Source organism: Rhopalosiphum padi, chromosome 1 (genome assembly GCF_020882245.1).
Source record: "Rhopalosiphum padi isolate XX-2018 chromosome 1, ASM2088224v1, whole genome shotgun sequence".
NCBI lineage: Eukaryota > Metazoa > Arthropoda > Insecta > Hemiptera > Aphididae > Rhopalosiphum > Rhopalosiphum padi.
The window spans coordinates 34,081,775-34,102,074 of NC_083597.1; the positions used below are offsets into that span (position 1 = coordinate 34,081,775).

Here is a 20,300-nt window from a genome sequence, read left to right on the forward strand (position 1 = left end):
CGACTTTGTTTTTATTTATTTATTTAATCGTCCATGCTTAATATAAGACTATATATGTGTAAGTGTGTGTATGTCAAAAAATAAGGTGTGAAAATATAAACGATTAAATTCGACGAATAATTAATTACGATTGCAATATTATTAAAAATTGTTTTCGAATGGATTTACTGCTATGTCGTTTATAATGGTTTATGTTTACGAAATCGTCCTTCGGGATCGATATCGGTTATGAAAAAATAAAAAAAGGTCAAGTCTGCCTTTAGTATGCGTTATATGTACACGAGATTACACTCGGTACGAATCGCGGTCGCCGCGTCAGCGGCCGGACTGCGTTGTACGCGCGTATAATACGCCATTAGGTATAGAGTATATTATAAGTGTAATGACATGACCGTATTCGTCGATATCAAATTATTGCGTACCCGAGACGAGCGTGTAACGTAAAAAACGTACGATAGGCGGCAATGTCGTTGCACACGGTTTTCCGCCGGGTATATCATCATAGCGGCATTATCATCGTCATCATCATCCATCTCGTCCGAGACGGCCCCGCGGAGTATTTCGTAGCGCACGCACCGAGAGAAACAATAACCGGCCCCGAACGACACATCGCGGTGCAGTATAAACATATATATATATATGTATATATATCGTGCCCGGCTCGAGTTGTGGGTGAAATGGAGGGGGGGGTGCGGGAAAGGTGTACCTATTATATTATCTGATCGCGTCGAAATGTCACAGACGACGACGAAGAACCATTGATCACCGATGACGACGACGACGACAACGACGATGATGATGATGATGATGATGACGGCCGAGGAGATCATCTGTGGACCGGGTGGATAATCGCCCGGCTGGGTGTAATTGTTTCGGAGAACGAAAATAAAAACGTAGGTATAAGATTATATACATTTTATACTTATAATGTATGCGGTAAACGGTAAAAGTCGAAAAAAAACTAAATTCGCCTACGGCGTCAAACTGGCGAAACGACATTCTTCTCGGATGGTTTAAGGTATATAGTACACGGCGGTGGCGGCGGCGGCGACGGCGACGACGACGACGATGACGGCTACAGTCGTAAAGAGCAAATTTTGAAACAATTTTTTTTTTTCCTTAAAACGAACGTTTTATACGGATTGCGACAACAACGACTGCGCACCGCCGTCGCCGCCGGCGCTATCAACTCGTTGTGTTCGACGACGACCCGATGATAATCCGACCAATAACTCACGTTAGATTATAATATATGGATTTTCTTCTGTGTACGCGCGACCGTCGTCGTCAGCGGCGTTTTCTTCTTCAGTCTTTTTTTTTTTTTTGAGCCGTAAAAGGCTATCGTCACGAGACACTTTCTTCACCAGAGGCACTGCACAACCGGCGAACGACAACACTACGTGTAATACATTTTATTATATTATTATTACGCATAAATCCGATATAGGTACACCTTTGTTGTGAATTGTGATTTATTTCCAATGCGAGAAAATAAAAAAAACGATATACATATTATTATATATTAGACGTGTATACCGTTGCGCGTGTGTATACACATGAGCAGGAGGTACGGTATAAACCCGAGGTAAGTATATATTTTGTATACATATTATATACGTATATAAATATCGTATGATATCGGCTGTAGGTTTTTATATTTTTTTATTTTTTTACGATCCTCCTCGTGGTGTTTTTCCGTCTCTCTCTCTCACTCGCACGGTCTCTCTCTCTCTCTCTCTTGCCCAACCGCCCGCCCCGTCGGAGCTGCTCGCGAGTCAGTATTATAACGACGTGGACGGATGATTGTTATGCTTGTATGATCAAACTGATTAGCGGAACAGTAATAACACGTTGGGCAACGATCCCCAGTGCTGTTTAGACCGGGCAATTTATTGCTCCGGAACACGCCGCCGTCCCGAGTATGATTAGTGGTCGGCGGCGCGGGGACTATATATATATACACCCATATTACTATTATTATTATTATTATTATTATTATTATTACTATATATCTACGCGTCCATTCTCTCTCGTCGACCACCACACTCTCCCTCTCACTCTCTCGCCGATCGTCTCTCCTATATAATAATAATATTCTATCTCTACCGCGGGTATACGCCGTCGTGTATACGTATGTATATATATATATATATATAGGTACGCGCGAGATGGCCCAGTTCAGCGAGAAGTACACGAACGTATAAAAATACAACAACTGCGACTACAGTCGTTAACGTCTCGTCCCGGACGAAAAGCAGCCCGGAATCACACCTGAAGAATGTGCACGCCGGGGTTCCCAAAAAATGCACAAAAATAAATGTTATAGGTAAGGTATATAATAATATAAAATAGTGCCTATAGGACAGCACATTGCGTATATGATGACATATATCGTGTACGATATTATTGCACGCGTGTTGGGCAGGTTAGGTTTTGTATTGTGTATATACGTTGATTTATCTATTTCTTATTTTGCCACCGTTAACGACGTTTTCTCCGATGCGTGTTAAAATCCGCAGCGCTGTATAATAATAACAACAATATAATAATACATGATGATGTGATGATGGCTGCCCCGAGAAATATGTGCCCCACAGAGTTGGGTTAATGATCGTCTTCGTGGTCGTCGCCGTCGTCGCCGGACACATATGGTGCGTTTCATCTATCATGTCGGACCCGGCGCACTACCCGAACCGCGCTGAGTGGTTTTGTATATACTTGTTATTATCATTATTGTTGTTGTCTCCTCCTTTCATTATTTTTAGTGTCACGGCAAAAACCCGTCGTCCGCAGAGGAAACGAGTCGCGCCCATATAAGTCCGACCGAAACATAATGAACGAAATGCGAGTAGGTACCTACAACAGTAATATTACGGAAAAGCTGCCTCGTTCTTATATATACCGTATAGTTTGTATACCATGATGATGGTAATATTTTTACGCTTGAAAATCTCGGTCGTGTGTCGGGCGAAATACACGATGTATTTCGGATGATAACGTGTATTGACTTACATTTTGATTCGAATTTCGAATTCCTTCCGTACACAGGTACAACGTGAAATGCGGTTCTATTCGAAATTAAACGATAATCGCTTTCGATTAATTTTACGACGTTCGAATATACGCGTTTAGCTGCCGATATAATAAACTATATATATAACATTTGTAATTCATTTATTTTTAATTTAGTGGCCGCGCCGTAATAATATTTTATTATTATTGTTCGAGCACCATCATTGTAGGAGAATCCATCAACGCTCGACCAGAACAATTGAAACCTCGTAACAATCGACCGAGGCTCATCCGAACGCCTTTATTATATATCGTATATAATATATTATATTGGAAACTGTATAATGGTTTTCATTATTTTTATATACACTTCTCACGTTCATGTAAACGGTAACGCTTTCGGTGTCTATTATGACGACAATACTGTAATTATTATATAAATATACGCGTCGGAGGTATGAGAATGTGGTGGGTAGGAATGGATTCGGGTCAGGCAGGCCTCGGCAATTTAATAATAATATTTTATCGGTGAGCTAACGTCTGAAAAATCGGGTTAAACGGACCACGTGGGTTAATTGTAAAAAATAAAAAAGGGCACACGCGCGATATTACTATACTCAGACTTGTTTTTAAAAACGAATTACCGGCGAACAAAAAGCCATTTAAAACCACCCCGCACCGGTGTGCGTGTATGTGGAAATTCGTGTCCGCCATTTCCGACAAGGGCCTCCGGCGAACGGCGACCGCTTTAAGGGGTTGCACCCCTTTTTTTGATTCGCCATTTCTTCCCCCCGGGCTCGTAATGTCTTCAATTAGTTTTATTATATACATAAATCAGAGTTTTTTTTTATCCATTCCGCTTTTCAATAATCCACCGGGGCTTTTATATATATTATCATCGTTATTTATTTTTTCCGCAAAAGGGGAGCGCGCGATCGAGGGCGTAAGGGGAATTCCTGTACAGCGTCATCGCGCTATACAAACGACGACACGGCTGGCTACAACACGGGTACGTAAAACATACGCGTTTACTTCACTGCAGCAGTCGGATCTGCATTCTGCAGGTCGAGAGACGAAAACGGATGATTCACGTACCTATATAATAATATTATATATAGGTACCTGCGTCGATCAAACCGGTCCTGCCGGTGTTCGGTTATCGTGTGCCTACCCGGCGGATTCCCAGTGGGTCCCAAAAAAAACTATAATACACACGTATTATTTTATACACGTCAAAGCACTCTGTGTACCTTACTTGCGCACTTATATATATATATTATATTATACGTGCAAGTGCGCATAAATCGCACGAGTCCGGCGGATAGCACACACGCGCATCACACGCGCCCAGAGAAAATAACCATTGTTCGACGACCGCGGCGCTGCGGAATTATTACAATAATATTGTGTGTATCGTCGTAGTATCGACGGGAAAAAGCGAACCCGGCGAGATCAATTAAAAATAAGAGTGCAACGCACGTTTTATTACGCCGGTCCGGTCTAATTATACACGCCGGGGCCCGGCGAATACAATGGAAATGCGCGTGTAAGTACTGTTGTTTTAATAAATATAGTAGTTGCGCGTTCCGTGCCTGTATATTGTGGTATAGGTACGTCTATATATATATATGTGTGTGTATTATTTTACATTTTATAATAATAATAATATATTGCGGTGTGTGATGGCGCGCACGCCGTCGTTCGTTTATCGACCGCTGCAGATTCGCGGATTCCCCGGCCGCGGTTTACATGTCGTCGCCCCGTCCGTCCTTCAGCCTGTTCGTTCGGATATCACACCTTACCTGCACGACCTATGAGGCGTATATGAATATAATAGGTTTGAGACATGGCCGAAGTCGACGACTGTGATCGATGTAACGTGTTCGCGGACGAGAGAGAGAGAGCGGCGGCGGCGAGACTGCAGCAACATCGTTTTCGCGTTTCGCAAACACACACACCAACACTCATCAACATATTACAAATAAAAAAAATTGAATTTCCGGAATAGCCGCGCAGTGCAATACGGATTTTTCATATTTCATAGATTCGCGAAGCGTCTACGATTTCAATATTCGTGTGTGCTGTTCTATGAAATAAACGTCATGTAGGCGGCTGTGACGACGCCGTGTAGCAGACAACGACTAATGGAATTTCCGAATCTACTGTTATTATTATTATTATTATGCAGGTTCGTGTATTTTACGCGGGTAAAAGGTCCTACTATATGGTAAAACGATATGCTTGACGTGTAATCTATATGTCCCGCTGCGATCATCTTCTAAATCCTCGAAATGTAATATATCAAAATATTTAGCGGTATAATATATTATTTTTCAAAAAATTCTTACAATCGAGAGTTATTAATCAATTCCCTCCCAAAAAACGTGTGCGGATGCAACACAGTTGGTTTTGTTATTATTTTAGTTTTCCTTTGGCGAAATATAATATGAATAGCTACATAGTCGTTGTCCGATATTATAATATAGTCCCGGACGGGAGACGGGCGTGCACGATCACGGCAGGAAATAAATCCTCGAGACGTTATTTTTATAAGGAGACTCGCAAACCACTTTTCGGAACCGAGTTTTATTACACACACGTAATATATAAATAATTTAGGACTGAGAACATAACGCTATTTATATTAATATTTCCACGTTTCTCTTAGAATGCGTACAAGGTGTATTTTTACGACATTTCCCGAGCAGACCGTTATAGTGGGTATAATTGCACCAAATAATTGCTGTTTTTTAATAGTTACACTTGCATTCGATAATAAATATATATAACATGCATATAGGTATATATGTTACATTTTTACGTTCGGGATGTTTTACAGAGAGCTATTTAAGTCCGATTCCGAGGTCGGGAAAACGTAAGGAGAGTAATAGTAATAAAAAGAACAGTCAAAACAGTGTATGATGTGAAATGGTTGCCCAAGGCGGCGGCCGCGGCGGCGGCGACGACTCGCGAGTTCCGCCGTTTAAAGCATGAGCAAATAAATCATCGTTAATTATACGGAATGAGTCGTCGTATATATACGTACCTACGGTATATATTTTATGTATTCATATTTATATTTATTATCGTGTGTATATTTGAAAGTAAATAATATGCCGAGCGCAATTTATACGGCGGATATACTAATACGGTACACGTACCACGATTTGTACTAGAACTTTTCAGATTTATCGCCTAAGCTTGACGTGTAAATAAACATTATAGAAAAAACAAAGACAGCAACCGAAAACGGTGCGAGTGTTATCCGAGAGACTTAAACGCACGCACGTCGAACCGCGCGAGAATATTCACGGCAACGACTCCTAATTACAACCTGCTGGCGTTGGCAGATATACCTAACACACACACACACGCTCGCGCATCTGGCTGTTTTTTTCTCTCCAATAGTACCGTTTCATTTGACGCGAGTTTACACGGAATAAAAAATATAAAAATATGTATGAAAAAAAAACTGTACATAATATTTTTATAAACTATTGTAGGCGTATATATTATTATATACCTCCAAAACCGCATTTACGCAACGCGGTGTTAAAATAATAATGAATATAACATATTATCTACATTGTACTCGCGGCGTATATTCTTATTTACGTATAGGTATTTAGGTACGTTTTCATCCCTGTCTTATTGTTCGAGACCGTTTTTTCTCCCTTTCAATATATTTGTCTGTTCACCGCGTGGGTTATATGTACTCGTACGTATACTATAGATAGTGTATTATAAATACTGTAGGTACCTAATACACAATATATTATATTATATCGTTTGTGGCGTCATGTGTTCCGTCAATTTACATGGACAAAACGTTTTTTTAAATTTTTTTTTCGACTTGTGGTCACCCACCAAACACATTATTGTCGTTCTTCACGCGATACAGTAGTCCCGTCGTATGAATGTATAGTACTGCAACGAGTACAACGCTATTCGACAGTGGCGAGTATGTATATATATATATATATATATATATTCCTATAAGGACGATGACGAGCTCAACGCATACCACGCGGCGTTCCAACGATGACGACGAATATCACGGAAATTGTTCATTCCTCAGAACACGATAATATTATATTGAAAAAATAATATTCAATGAACTGAGTACATATTAATATATTGTATGATGCACACGTGACGATGTATACGCGACTATTAATAATACAACTTTAATACTGCGAACGCCGTTGAAAATATCAAACAGACGGCGATTATTGTATACCTATCTCTATAGGTTACTATAATTATTAGTCGACGAGACTAACGATATAGTTAGGTACGTGGAAATTATTAACACAAATCATTTTAATATTTTAACGTATATATAGGTACTCTCGCATGACCGCGAGTCGCAGTAATTAAAACCATTATTATTGAGCGCAGGTCCGCCGCACGATATCTATATTTAATATATACGAAACCCATTATTAAACATCTGCTCGAATGTCCAGAGATGAAATAAAACCAATGAGCCGTACAAAACATATACGCGGTCCGGTATAGAATATTATTATGTATAATTATAATGTGATGCGATTCCTCGTGAAATATAACTTGAAGTATATATCGATCAAGCGGAACGTAACAAAATATTGCATGTACCTATATATAGGCATATGCCTATACTGCATGTACAATGCACGGATATCGTAAAAGCGGAAAAAAAATCAAAAAATTGAAAGATATTTGGTTTTTAATTTTTTTTTTTTATCCCATTTTTCATCGCAAAATGTCGCCGCTCGTCCATCACAATACATAACAATACGCACGCATATACCGCAAAAACGTATACAAATAACGAACACACACATCATCATATTCCGCGCGTGTAAACAGAAATACACCTCTGCTGATGGTATACACTGCAGCATTATTACTTTGAACTATATATAATATATTTACCTACCCTTCGAGACCCATCACCGTCTATAGTTTTGGTAACCGTCACTTCAACCGTGACTGCACCGAGTGTCCTACAACATTATATTATACCGATCGAAGCGTTATCACGGTCGCCTGCACCGCAAAAGAAACGGCGATGGAGTGCATTCCGCCGAGTGCTGATCGCGTGATATAGATCCGTATCGGTGAAGAGACCCGAAAACACCTATATATAAAGACGTATCGGCTATAAGGAAAAAGATGGGTATATATTGTTATGCGTATATAGGTAAATCAATATATACGTGGTATATGCATAAGTATATACGTATGTACGGGGCCGGCACTCGCAGGATGTTTACAAACGGCAAAGTGCAATTCGGAGAACTGTCGGTGCGTTAAACTGGAAGAAAACGAAAAGGGGAATACGAAAAAAAACCTAAATAACACATGCGTATATATATATATAATTTGCAATCTGAGATGTATACGTTTACATGGGTAATGTTTATAAGTAGATGTATATGTATGCACTACGTCCTGAAGTGTTTTCTTTAGATTTTTTATCGCGGGACGAGGTCGATGGTTTTACGCAAATTCTGTCATTTTCCCGCGTTAATATAAGTATACAATGGCGGTGGTTTTTCTTTCTCTCGAAAAATATTTATTTATTTTTTCAAATTATGGTTAACACAATAGGCACTATCCGATATTATAATATCGTGTGCCTACCTAAAACCTATATAACCATACCCTATAATAAGGGTTGGTTCGGACAATGCGTCAAAGCGGCAACAGCGACGGCGGTAGGTCTGGCGGTGACCTTTATCGCGTAGTCTATATACTATTTATGTATCCGTATCGGAAGCGGCAGACGATACACGTGGACACAATAATGATACAAATGCATACACACACGCGCGTATAAACACGACACATCTGCCACAAAATAGCAGAGGGCTCACAAAACGTTTCCGCATCCGCATGTTGCGTGACTATTAACGACTATAATACGCGTATGTATATATACCGGCAAATACCTCCGCTAGGAGTATATATACATATATAATATAGTAAACGTAGGTATATAGTGTAGTATAGTGAGGAGGTACATAAGTGTCCTAATACAATATATAAAGCAATAAAAAAAATAAATAAATAAAACGGTTATTTTTCGCTCTCTAAGACAATTCTTCTTCTTCTTCTTAAAAAAAAAACAATATAGGTATAATTTTTTTATATTTATAATGGCATTGTGTAAACAAGATTGTCTTCACGATCTTCACACGCGTTTTAAAAGAAAAAGAAACTCCGTAAAAATGTACACACACACACACACACATACACACTCGCGCGCGCGCGCTACAGAGTATGGTACATATATATATATAGGTATATTATAAAATTCACATGTTTATAATACGAGTTTATGTATGTGAGTGTGTGTGTGTGTGTGTGTGTGTGTGTGTGTGTGTGTGTGTACACGGGTTATTATTTCTCCAACCCCAATAATTACAGGCGTATCACGACCGCGCGGCGGCGGCGCGTTAACGAGATTGCCTTCTTCGTGCGCTCGCGTACACACGCGCTAAGGCTATATAGTTCCTGACTATATGTATATATATATATTATATATATTATTTGTGCGTTAGTGTGCGTATTGTTTATGTCGTCGTCGCGGTCGTCGTCGTCGTCGTCGTCGTCTCGAATTTATTAGTTTCGTATTTATTTCGTTCGCCTATTAATTAAACGACGCTATGTACCACGTTGCGGCGAATAGAGGGAGAGAGCGCTGCGCATTAGCCTGCAGGACGGAGAGACCGTACGCCGGAGAGATGTTATATTATATTATATACGCGAAGCCAGCCGGACGACTGGTCGGCTTGAGTAGACGGCCCGGAAAAATAATAATAAAACCAAACGGGAGAGTATAATATTATATATTATTATTAATACTATAAAACGCGTGTATATGCGCGCGTGTGCAGTGTATGTTTGCGTGCGTGTGCTGATTATTATTACTATTTTGTGCTGCCGCGGCCACGGGGGAAGGGCGAACGACCAAAACCGCATAATATATAATATATATACGCGCGCACACATCCACATATACATATACATATATATATATATATACGGTACTTTGGCGGTGTTTTATTAATCAACGCCGCAGACGATTCTCTCCCCCGAGCGACGACGACTGCGACGATACGCGCGTTTCTATGTAAGTGGTGTGTTTGTGTGTGCATATATATAGACGCGGGCGATATTGCGGTAATGTTTGAGCAGTTTATATACGACCATTATACGACAAGACTTAGGTTCCTAAAGGGATTTTGGGGTATTACGCGTCCAGTCGTCGTTCTGCCGCAGCTATTGATCCGGCAAATTGGTTTTATTTCTTTTTTTTGGTGTTAGGGGGCTAATTCCAAATTTTCCTAATTTATGGACGGACACGATGATATTGCCATCCGTGTCGGCGGCGCGGCAATTGTTGCGGCTATGTGTAATGTGTACCGCATTATAGCTAATATACGTGAAATGTACATCATCTGTTTTTCGCGATTTTATACTTATTGAACCCGCCCTCTGCAGAAATAGATTTTTTCCTTCCTCATCGGACTAAACGTGGAAACGCCAAAGCCACACAACTGACACGCGCATACGTAATGTATACATGATTGTGATTCTATATCATCGAAAAATCATCACTTTATGTGAATGCTCGAGCAACTATCGCCATTAAAAAATAACTCGTTAACACGGCGATAACCCTGTTGGTTTTTAGGCCTGAACTCATGATGGAGAAGTTTACCTTGTCTCGGCCGAGTGAGTTTACTTTGAAACTATTCAGGTTGCTGGAAATATAATTAAAACGAATTAGTTAACTTTCTTGAAAGGTAAGTAAACTTCTTCACCTTATTAATTTTACAGTGATATTCGTTATTAACTTATTAGTATAGAAACACGTCAATTCGATCCATAGGGTACGTATTCGTTTTTATACACTGCGGTGATTGTGAGGAGCAATCACCGTATAGGTTGAATATACATATAACACTGATACGACATTCACAATAATAAGGGATGAAAACCACATCAATAAAGCTATAAGTATGAAAGAATTAGAAAAACAAGACATAATAGGTTTTTTATATAATAACGAAGTATTGTAGGTACAAATAGGCATACAGAAGTGAATATATCTATGTATAAATAATGGATATATAAAATGTAGGAACGCATATCGCAAATTCCGTCTGCACCTGCACCCGCGACGACATATTATTATACTATAATGCACATAAATATAAATATATTTACTTTGGATAGTAAAAAGTCGGCCGACGATCCAACTTTTTCTCTCATACTAACCGTTTACAGTCGACCTATAATGCATTTTTTATCGCACGCGAAGACGACCACTATACATACATGATACACCACGCATACATGCATGTACATACACATACATATATATATAAGATCTTTTTTTTAAAGTCTGACTACGATTGTTAACATGCTTTTAATTTCTAATTTATTCACGACTAGTACAGTATATAAATATGTAAAACAACGGTATAAGTGCACTTTAAATGTATAATTTTAGAAAGCTTTTTTTTCGTTTTATTCATCGAGTAACAATAATAATCGATGTTCTCTCCGACTTAAATTGTTACGCTTGAGAATCGTCGGATTATTCATAATCGATTCTAAAATGTCTTTATTACGGACCGAGTTAAGCTATTGTAATGTATTCAAATAGTAAAAAAAGACAGTTTTATACCAAATAAATTGAAATACACATAAATATATATATATATTATTTACATTTTCGTTTTCTTTTATTTACACTATTTCATTTGTTTATGTATAGACGGGTTAGTGAATAATATAATCTCTATAACAAGTCGAAAGAATAAAATAATACGATAAAAATGAGAATATACGTTTATTAAGATAAACACTATTAAAATATATATATTTAAATGAACACAGGTCATAAAACGGTACGGCCACGTTATAATGGGTCACTCTCGATACGAATACATCGCATGTCGAACGGACGTCACAATAAAACACACATCCGACATGGGCTTTATAGTGTTCGACAAACGCGTCTCATCGACTATAAACGTATCAAGACCTCGTCCCCAGATTTTACATATGAGTTTGACGTGCAGTCGAAGAAGAAGAAGAAGAAGAAGTCGGTACGATCGTAAAAATATTATACGAAACGCTCGTGCAATATAAAGAGAAGTATATACACATGCATAATATAACATATACACCAACATTAAAAATATATAGTAAATACTAAATATATTATATTATGTTGTATATTATGTCTCTTATTCGGTAATATTCGAGGCCATATAAAATATTTACAGAAAAGTCGTTATCTGCATTAAGTGTTATCCACGACATTACTGCGTTCTGATATCAGAGTGACATTTTAACGAAAACGCAATAAAAACAAATTACAATTTAATTATTCATTAGTCATTGTGCGACCTAGAAGTTAATGGTACAAAAATGAGACAAAACGTCAGTTGGAGCAATGCGAGACCACGATTATACATAATAATAGATACTATATTATATTATATATACTTACCATTATTTTGTTATTGTTATAAATATTATGTTTATGTCGATGTATATGATTATTTTTACAGCAAAATATCCTAATATCCTAATGCGTGGCCGATTTGTGGAAGAGGAAGCTCAAGGGGAGCGCCATTTCGCCCCTTTTTTCGGTTCACGTATTTCATCCCCCTACGTTATTCTCATTAAAAAAACCCACCCCAAGTAAGAGACTCTGATTTAATGTACTCGAAATGCAAATATTTTATTCCATTTCATTCGGTTTTCTTCATATAACACATAAAGTACTATAAGTATATATGTGTTTTGAATACATGTAGCCAAAGGTATATCGAAAATCGATACTCCGAGTGAAATCGTCTATGTACCCGAACGTTACATACGATACGCGTAAAATTGTGCATCCATCCACTACATATAAGTAGGTACTAAACATGTGGGACACACAATCTGTGATGCTGATGCATCAAACGATACACATCGTACGTATATGCTATGTATATTTATATAAACCACGTCGGTCGATGGCCACAACACGCGTCTGAGATTTACCATGTATTATTAACGAGCTAAATGTGTACAAAAGACTTGTAATAATATTATATTTTATATTATTATACACTTTTTAAAACACAGGCTCTCGACTCTGCGGCCAAAAAAACCCGTTCCCCGGGGCTTCCGAACCCTCATGGCGTTTTGAATGTAACATGATTTTTCAGCTCACCGTGAGTAATGAGACGTGAACGGATATATTTTATTATTATTATTATTATTATTATTTTAATAGAAAAAAATGGATACGGGCAGAGAAGAGACTGTGAAAGGAGGGGGATTCGACGAAAAACAACATATAAGTACGGTCAATGACAATATAACACACGACTGTCTATATTATACACAATATTATAATAATACTATATGTATACGTTTTACAACCCGTGTACGGTGTATCTACATAATATTGACGTTAACAAACGAAAAGCATGGTGAAAATTAAACAAATAAATATGTATTTGTATACATATATTATACACGCATGTGTTTGCTAGTCGATAATATGGTATATGTACTATTTTCCAATGATACGTTTGCGCTGGGCGCGACCAAAGATAAACATTTATTTTTTTGCGGAAGAAGGTTATACGACCACTAAAAACTTTTATTGTTTTTTTTTTCAATCATTTTCAAACTCAAAATGTAAATCCCGTGTACCTACGATCGTTTAACAACGGTTTTTGATAGCGCGCCGAAGTGTTTCGATGTCTACATGTCACAATCTATATTGTGTGCGGAGGAGCCGCGCTTATCTACTCTAAAATATCCGATATCCTACCCAACTGTACATAATTGCTCCGACGTCCGTTCAGGAATTATGCGCGGGGAGTGTAAATAATAAACGATTGTGGAATGCGCGGTCAATTACATATATATGTATTTACAAATATATTGAATACCTAATAATAATTAACAATGAATAATGTCTGGCATTTCAAAATGGGAATGCTATCAGTCGTTCACGCTGCCGTCGATTTCAATAATTATTTTACGCGTTTTTTTTTTTTACACCCAAAGTCGTGTGCTCAATACGCCGAAATTCGATTATTTCCTGTCTGAATTTTAAACGTCAATAAATTTTCGTCAAATAGAACGACGACTATATCCAAATCGATATGAACAGCGAATGTCAGGTGAGCGTAATAGGTAATATAGGTATATACGTAGGTACGCGCGATAAAAATAAAAGAATTAATATTATAACAACGATAATAACAAAACAAAAACCTGTATATGCCGACACTCGCTGTGTATAGCCATCAAGACGTTCCGTTTTGAGAAAAACCGATTACATTTAGCGAATTCGGCGCGAAGTTATTTTGTCTTTAGGGCAGTAATATATCAGAACGCATTATCACCAACACAACGACGTTCAGCCGTAACGGGTCCATTACAAACAGACAGTCGAACGGATTGTTCTAGCATAGTTATATATTATACACACAATGTGTGTGTGTCTGTGTATGTAATTATGTATGTATATAATACATCGTAGGTAAATATAACACAATATATATATATATATATAATAATATGCACGTTGTACGCACAATATCTGTGTGTGAATATCATTTATAAACAGGACGCGTCATCTCGGTAACGTACTAAGAATACCGGGTGAGTCAAAATTTATGCTACAGCCATTTTATCAAATTAAATGATATAATATTATATTGTATTTGATATTTTTTGTACCTGTTTTTTTACAGAATTCATTAAGACGAATGAAAAAAATATCTTAACATTGGGTTTGCGATAAAGCACGAGTTCCCTTTACATTTTAAAAAATTGACCCAACAAACATTCCCCCCGAAATTTCATAAGAAATAAACAATTTAAAATTAATTTTAGACTCATCTAAATCGAAACGCTTTTGTACATATTTTCAATACGTTTTCTCTATTTTCAAAATAAAACATTTATACGGTGAAACAACTATATAGTACATATACATTTTGAACCATCCGGTATATTATATTGTAGTAGATATATCTTATTATTTTTCACTTCGTATAGCGGTACCTATATTATATAATATATACCTAACCTTATACACTATTCTTGTTTGTGGGAAAAATGAAATTGATTTTTCCGTGTTAGGCGGTACGCAGTAGTGCTATAGAACTATAGAAGATTTCAACTCTTCCGGTAAAATCAAACAATATACTTATTATACTCGTATTTGCCAAATGATAATTAGCGGCTTAAAAATAATAAATATTACGCTCGTCGTATATATACATATCGGTTGACTGTTTAATCTGATGGGTTCGAACTTCGAAAATAATGAGCTGCCGTTTCGCGCAATAGTTCCGTGATTTTTTCTTCACAAATATTTCGTCTATTCTATAATCATACACACACATATAAAGGTATACGCCGCAAATAATACTTAGAAAGTATAATCATCACGAAATCCGTTTTTTTCATAATAATAATAATATATACGCGTATAGGTACCTACACAAGACGTGGATATAATATATACAATCACATAATAAATCGTTCAATAACATCATATTATTATTATTATATAGGTATACACCTAAGACCGGTGTGACTTTTCAATTAAAAATAAACATAATTTAACACTTCGATATTTCATGACGATGAATTATTGTTTTACACACAATGTGTGTGTTGTTGTTTTTTTTTAAAATTTTAATACAATTATTCGAGATCACGAGATTAATGCGGTCGACGGTATTATACGCACGCCGCGCGTTGGCCAGTTGTTATAATCCGACGATGATTATTATTATTATTATTATTATTATTACTATTCCTTACAACTACGCGCGAGATCTTCGATTTAAAAACGGCTCGGGCCCGAAACGCAGCACGAGTATAAATAAATTAAACAACGTTCGATATACGAGATCAAGATTAATAACACGTAATAAGGGTTTCAAAGGATACGGTTTCCGACTGGTTCACGACACGATCGAGAGACAACACAATAATATAATAACATTTCGACGCCGCCGTAACGAAGGTTGAGTGGGCGTGCTATTTTCGACTTTTTATAAACTATAATATATATTATATACTAGTTGGCAGGGCGTTGGTGGAGGGGGGCGTTTTCGTATATCAAACGGAAATAATACTTTTCACGGCGACGAAGTATTGTACGTCGTGAATTTCCGTTACAGACGTTTTGTAAGCTAATGGTGAGTGAGACTCTCGAGCTGGGGTGTGCTAATAAGCTAGCGCACAGAATTGACGGCACGTACAGAGATCTACCGAAATGAAAAAATAAAAAAATAAAAAACTAATCATTAATAATTGAAGACTTGTTAGCAAAGCACAAAAAAAAAATTAAAGCTATAAATACAATATATAAATAGCTAACAACCATTCGTCAAACTCAAAATAAATAGATCGAAATAATAACCTAATATTACAAATATGAATTTGAAATATTTAAATATAAATTAACACGTAATTATAAATTAGACGTCTCGCGTTTAACAACTAAATAAAATAATAATTAAAAACGAATATAACTGATAAAATCTGGTATCCAATTATCTCCGAGGTGCATTTTCATGAGAAAATATATTATATTATAATAAACATCGCCATCCATTGCCCGTGGCGGTTTATCAAATAATTATTAATATCAATCAACATCGAACGAAATATTTTTTATTCGTATTTCTATTAAATGTTAGAATTTGTAGCTATCTAAAACAGTTTTTTTTTCTAATATACACATATACAATATATATATATATATATATGTTTGACAGTTCACATCAAATTCTCACTACTTCTCGCATATTATATTATCCTATATATTGTACATAACATTTTAATTTTTTTACTCGAGGAAAATAGTAGGTAATTTTTAATTTTATATTTTTCAACACGCGTCCAGCGTATTATAACGGAAATAGATCGTAAAACGATAAATTATGATGTGTAATGTTACCTAACTATATAACACGTCGTTATAGGCTATATGTGCGGAATATAATGCGCTCGAAACCCGAAAGCCGCGACCGTCGTTTTAGCTACACGGGTATAGTTAACAAGTCGGTAAAATCACGTAATTCCACGGCACACCAGTTATTATTAAGTTGTTTCTCGGAAAACTCTTGAGAACTGTGACCGCGATTCGCAAAACCCAAAAATATGTTTCATTTCACTGGCCATTATTTTTTTTTTTTTTTAGCGGTTTTTATTTTATAAATCAGTCTCTACCAGCCGTGCGCATTTCGATCGCGGTATAATAATATAAGTATATATATGTATATACATTATACATAAGTATATCGCGCTTTTGTGCGGCGGATAATGAGTGCGGCGGCGGCGGTCGTGGTAGTGCAGGTTGTGGGCAGCAATGACTACGACTTTGGTATATAATGTACACACACACACACACACACCATTACACGCGCACAAGCACCCACGGAAGGTATACGTATATAGGTATATATTATCGAACGAGGTAAATACGCGTATACATATATGATAATGTATAGGTATAATATTATAATGTATACCCGGGCGCGCGCGAGTACTGCAGCGGGCAGCGTGTCATCACACCGGCGGACACTATCATTAGAACATCACTCGACGCGTTATTACCGGGTCACGTTTATCCCGTCCGCATTATATATGTTATTATATACATATACGTGTACACAAAATATATATCGTGCATGTGTGCGTGTATTTTGTACACACCGATGTGTTGTGTATATATTTTTTTTCTTCTAAAAAAATTTTCGACCTATCTTTCTTCACCAAAATAATAAATAATAATAATAATAATAATAATAATAAAACATCTCACATATACAACTATACCATTTGCCACCGCCTCTTCCTCCTCAACCGATTTTCCCAACAACCGTCTTCGCCCTCTAAATACACACACACACACACACACACACACCTGCACACAAGACGAATGTCAGGACGAATAATCAATAGTAATTACGGTGGGTGTAAAATACCAGTGTAAAGGTGCTCCAGGGGCCTATACCTCTGTATGTATATACGAGGACGGCGACGACGACGATGACGACGACAACGGAGAAGACGATAGGTACGAATTAACGACCTCCGAAAAAAGTAAAAAAAAAAAAGAAACAACACTCCGTTCTCGTGAAAACTGTTGCTCGTTATAAGTGATTTTTTTTTTTCGTTTTTTTTTTCGTTGTCTTATAATATACGGGGCACCGGGGTCACTGCAGTGATTGCTAGACGAACATATACGGAAATTTGTAGAAGTGTATACGATATTATAATATATGGTGTTGAGAAAAAAAAGAGAAAAAAATCACGAAAACAGCTCGGACGATTATCGACGGGCACACGGTAATAATATAATCGTATTATACACCGCTGTGTAGTCGTGTAGTAGTTTAAAATGGACCATAATATATATTATTGTAATAAGCTATTTGATGTATTTAACGCGCCAGAAGGTGTTGTCGTCGATAAATGTTAGTCGATAAACACGAAGTGATCTATTTAACGTAAAACACTCATTATTACTGCGTAGAAAACACTAAAGTTTTTGACAGACAAGATAGTTTATTAGTGTTATAACCTTGCGAGTATTTAAAGTTTAAATGAGCTAAGTATTGAACCAACATTTTAGCAGAGTACCTCTATATCGTTTAACTTCGCTTATCAATACTTTTAATAGGTATGTACTTACTTATGGAAATAATAGAAGAGTTCTATTTACTCGTCTAAAATTCAATTTTTACTTATCGAAGTACTTAAAAAAATATTCTGATTGGAAAAATGAATAATAAAGAATTTTGTCATTAAAAAAAGGGTAAAAAAAAGAAATAGTTTAAATATAATATGAGTAATTAACGTTTTTCAAAAATATATCGAAAAGCACCTATATACCGGTCCGCGGAGACTTCAATATTAGCAATACTACGGCGGCCGTAATAATAATATATAACACGGACACGATAAATCATTGGGTTTTAATTATTTAAATACGTTTAGCAAGTCTTTGGCGGGCCAATAGTTCATTTTTAATTTATTTCATGATTTATTGAAATACATAACCGTGCAGGTGCACACAACTCGCTTCAGTTATAAGAGGAGAGAGAAAAATGTATATATAATACGTGTTATTAGCTCCGCGAGATGTTTACAAAATAACCGAAATATATAAATAAGACCCAACGTAAGAACAGTAGGAAGAATAATGCTGCATTATATTAACGGTGTGTACCTATACGTACGCATAGTGCATATATCACTTTAACTCATTTAAAATCAATTAGACAATTGTAACAGAGTACAAAAACACGTTTGTACTTTATTAAACCGTATTTTATCGTCCCCATCGTGTAAAATACGCAATACCGGTTAACTTTTAATTTCATGCCCGGGCGTACATAATAATATAATATAATAGCACGCGATTCGGCCGGACTTAATCGTTTTTTTCATGTCGTCCACGATGTAGGACAGTTTCAGTTCACCGCTCGGAAGGCATAATGTCAAACAAACAAAACATAATCGTATAATATCGTAGGTACGTGTATATAAAATGTATATATGTTATAATATATATATATTACGAATACACTTTTTTAGTGTTCTAACTGGTTTTTGTTTGATTGTGACGTTAAAAAAGAAAAAAAAGGCTTAATTGTTTTCTGCGACGTGTGCTCGTTTATTTTCGTCTTGGAGATTTTAATATGTTCATTAACGAGTAAATATACGACGATCGAAATATGCAGATATATACCTATACATTTTCGAATCGAATAGAAAATAAAAACAAATACTATTATATTATATTATTATATAGACTTTTTTTAAGCATTACGCAATGTTGTATACGTACGCGTGTTATACGCGTCATTATTTTTAATTCCGTCGGAATCATTTTATCCGTTTAATATGATTCGTTTGACATATTATATAATATGGACGTACATCATTAAAACGCGATATCCTGCACATGCAACACCCATGCATAATTAATACTCAATACGTCATACTAAATTTATACAAAAACGATCGTAAGTATATATAAGGGGCAAAGTAGAAAGTCGGGCATTGTATGCAGTGCCTAATTAAATTTTGGCACTGTAGGTTAAATATTGAAAAAAAAAATTTTAAAAAAACTCTTAGTGGATACTTTAATAAACATAAAAAAAAAACCTGAAACAGACGTTTCAAATATTAGTCATACCTATTAATCTTTCTCGCAAGTCGCATGTATCAAACGAATAAAA

At 36.5% G+C, this 20,300-nt stretch overlaps 1 protein-coding gene across 1 annotated transcript in view; it reads right to left on the minus strand.

The window, feature by feature from the left end:
* Positions 1 to 20,300, minus strand: part of LOC132918315 (lysine-specific histone demethylase 1A) — a 355,564-nt gene that overhangs the window by 166,405 nt on the left and 168,859 nt on the right. The window lies entirely within an intron of this gene.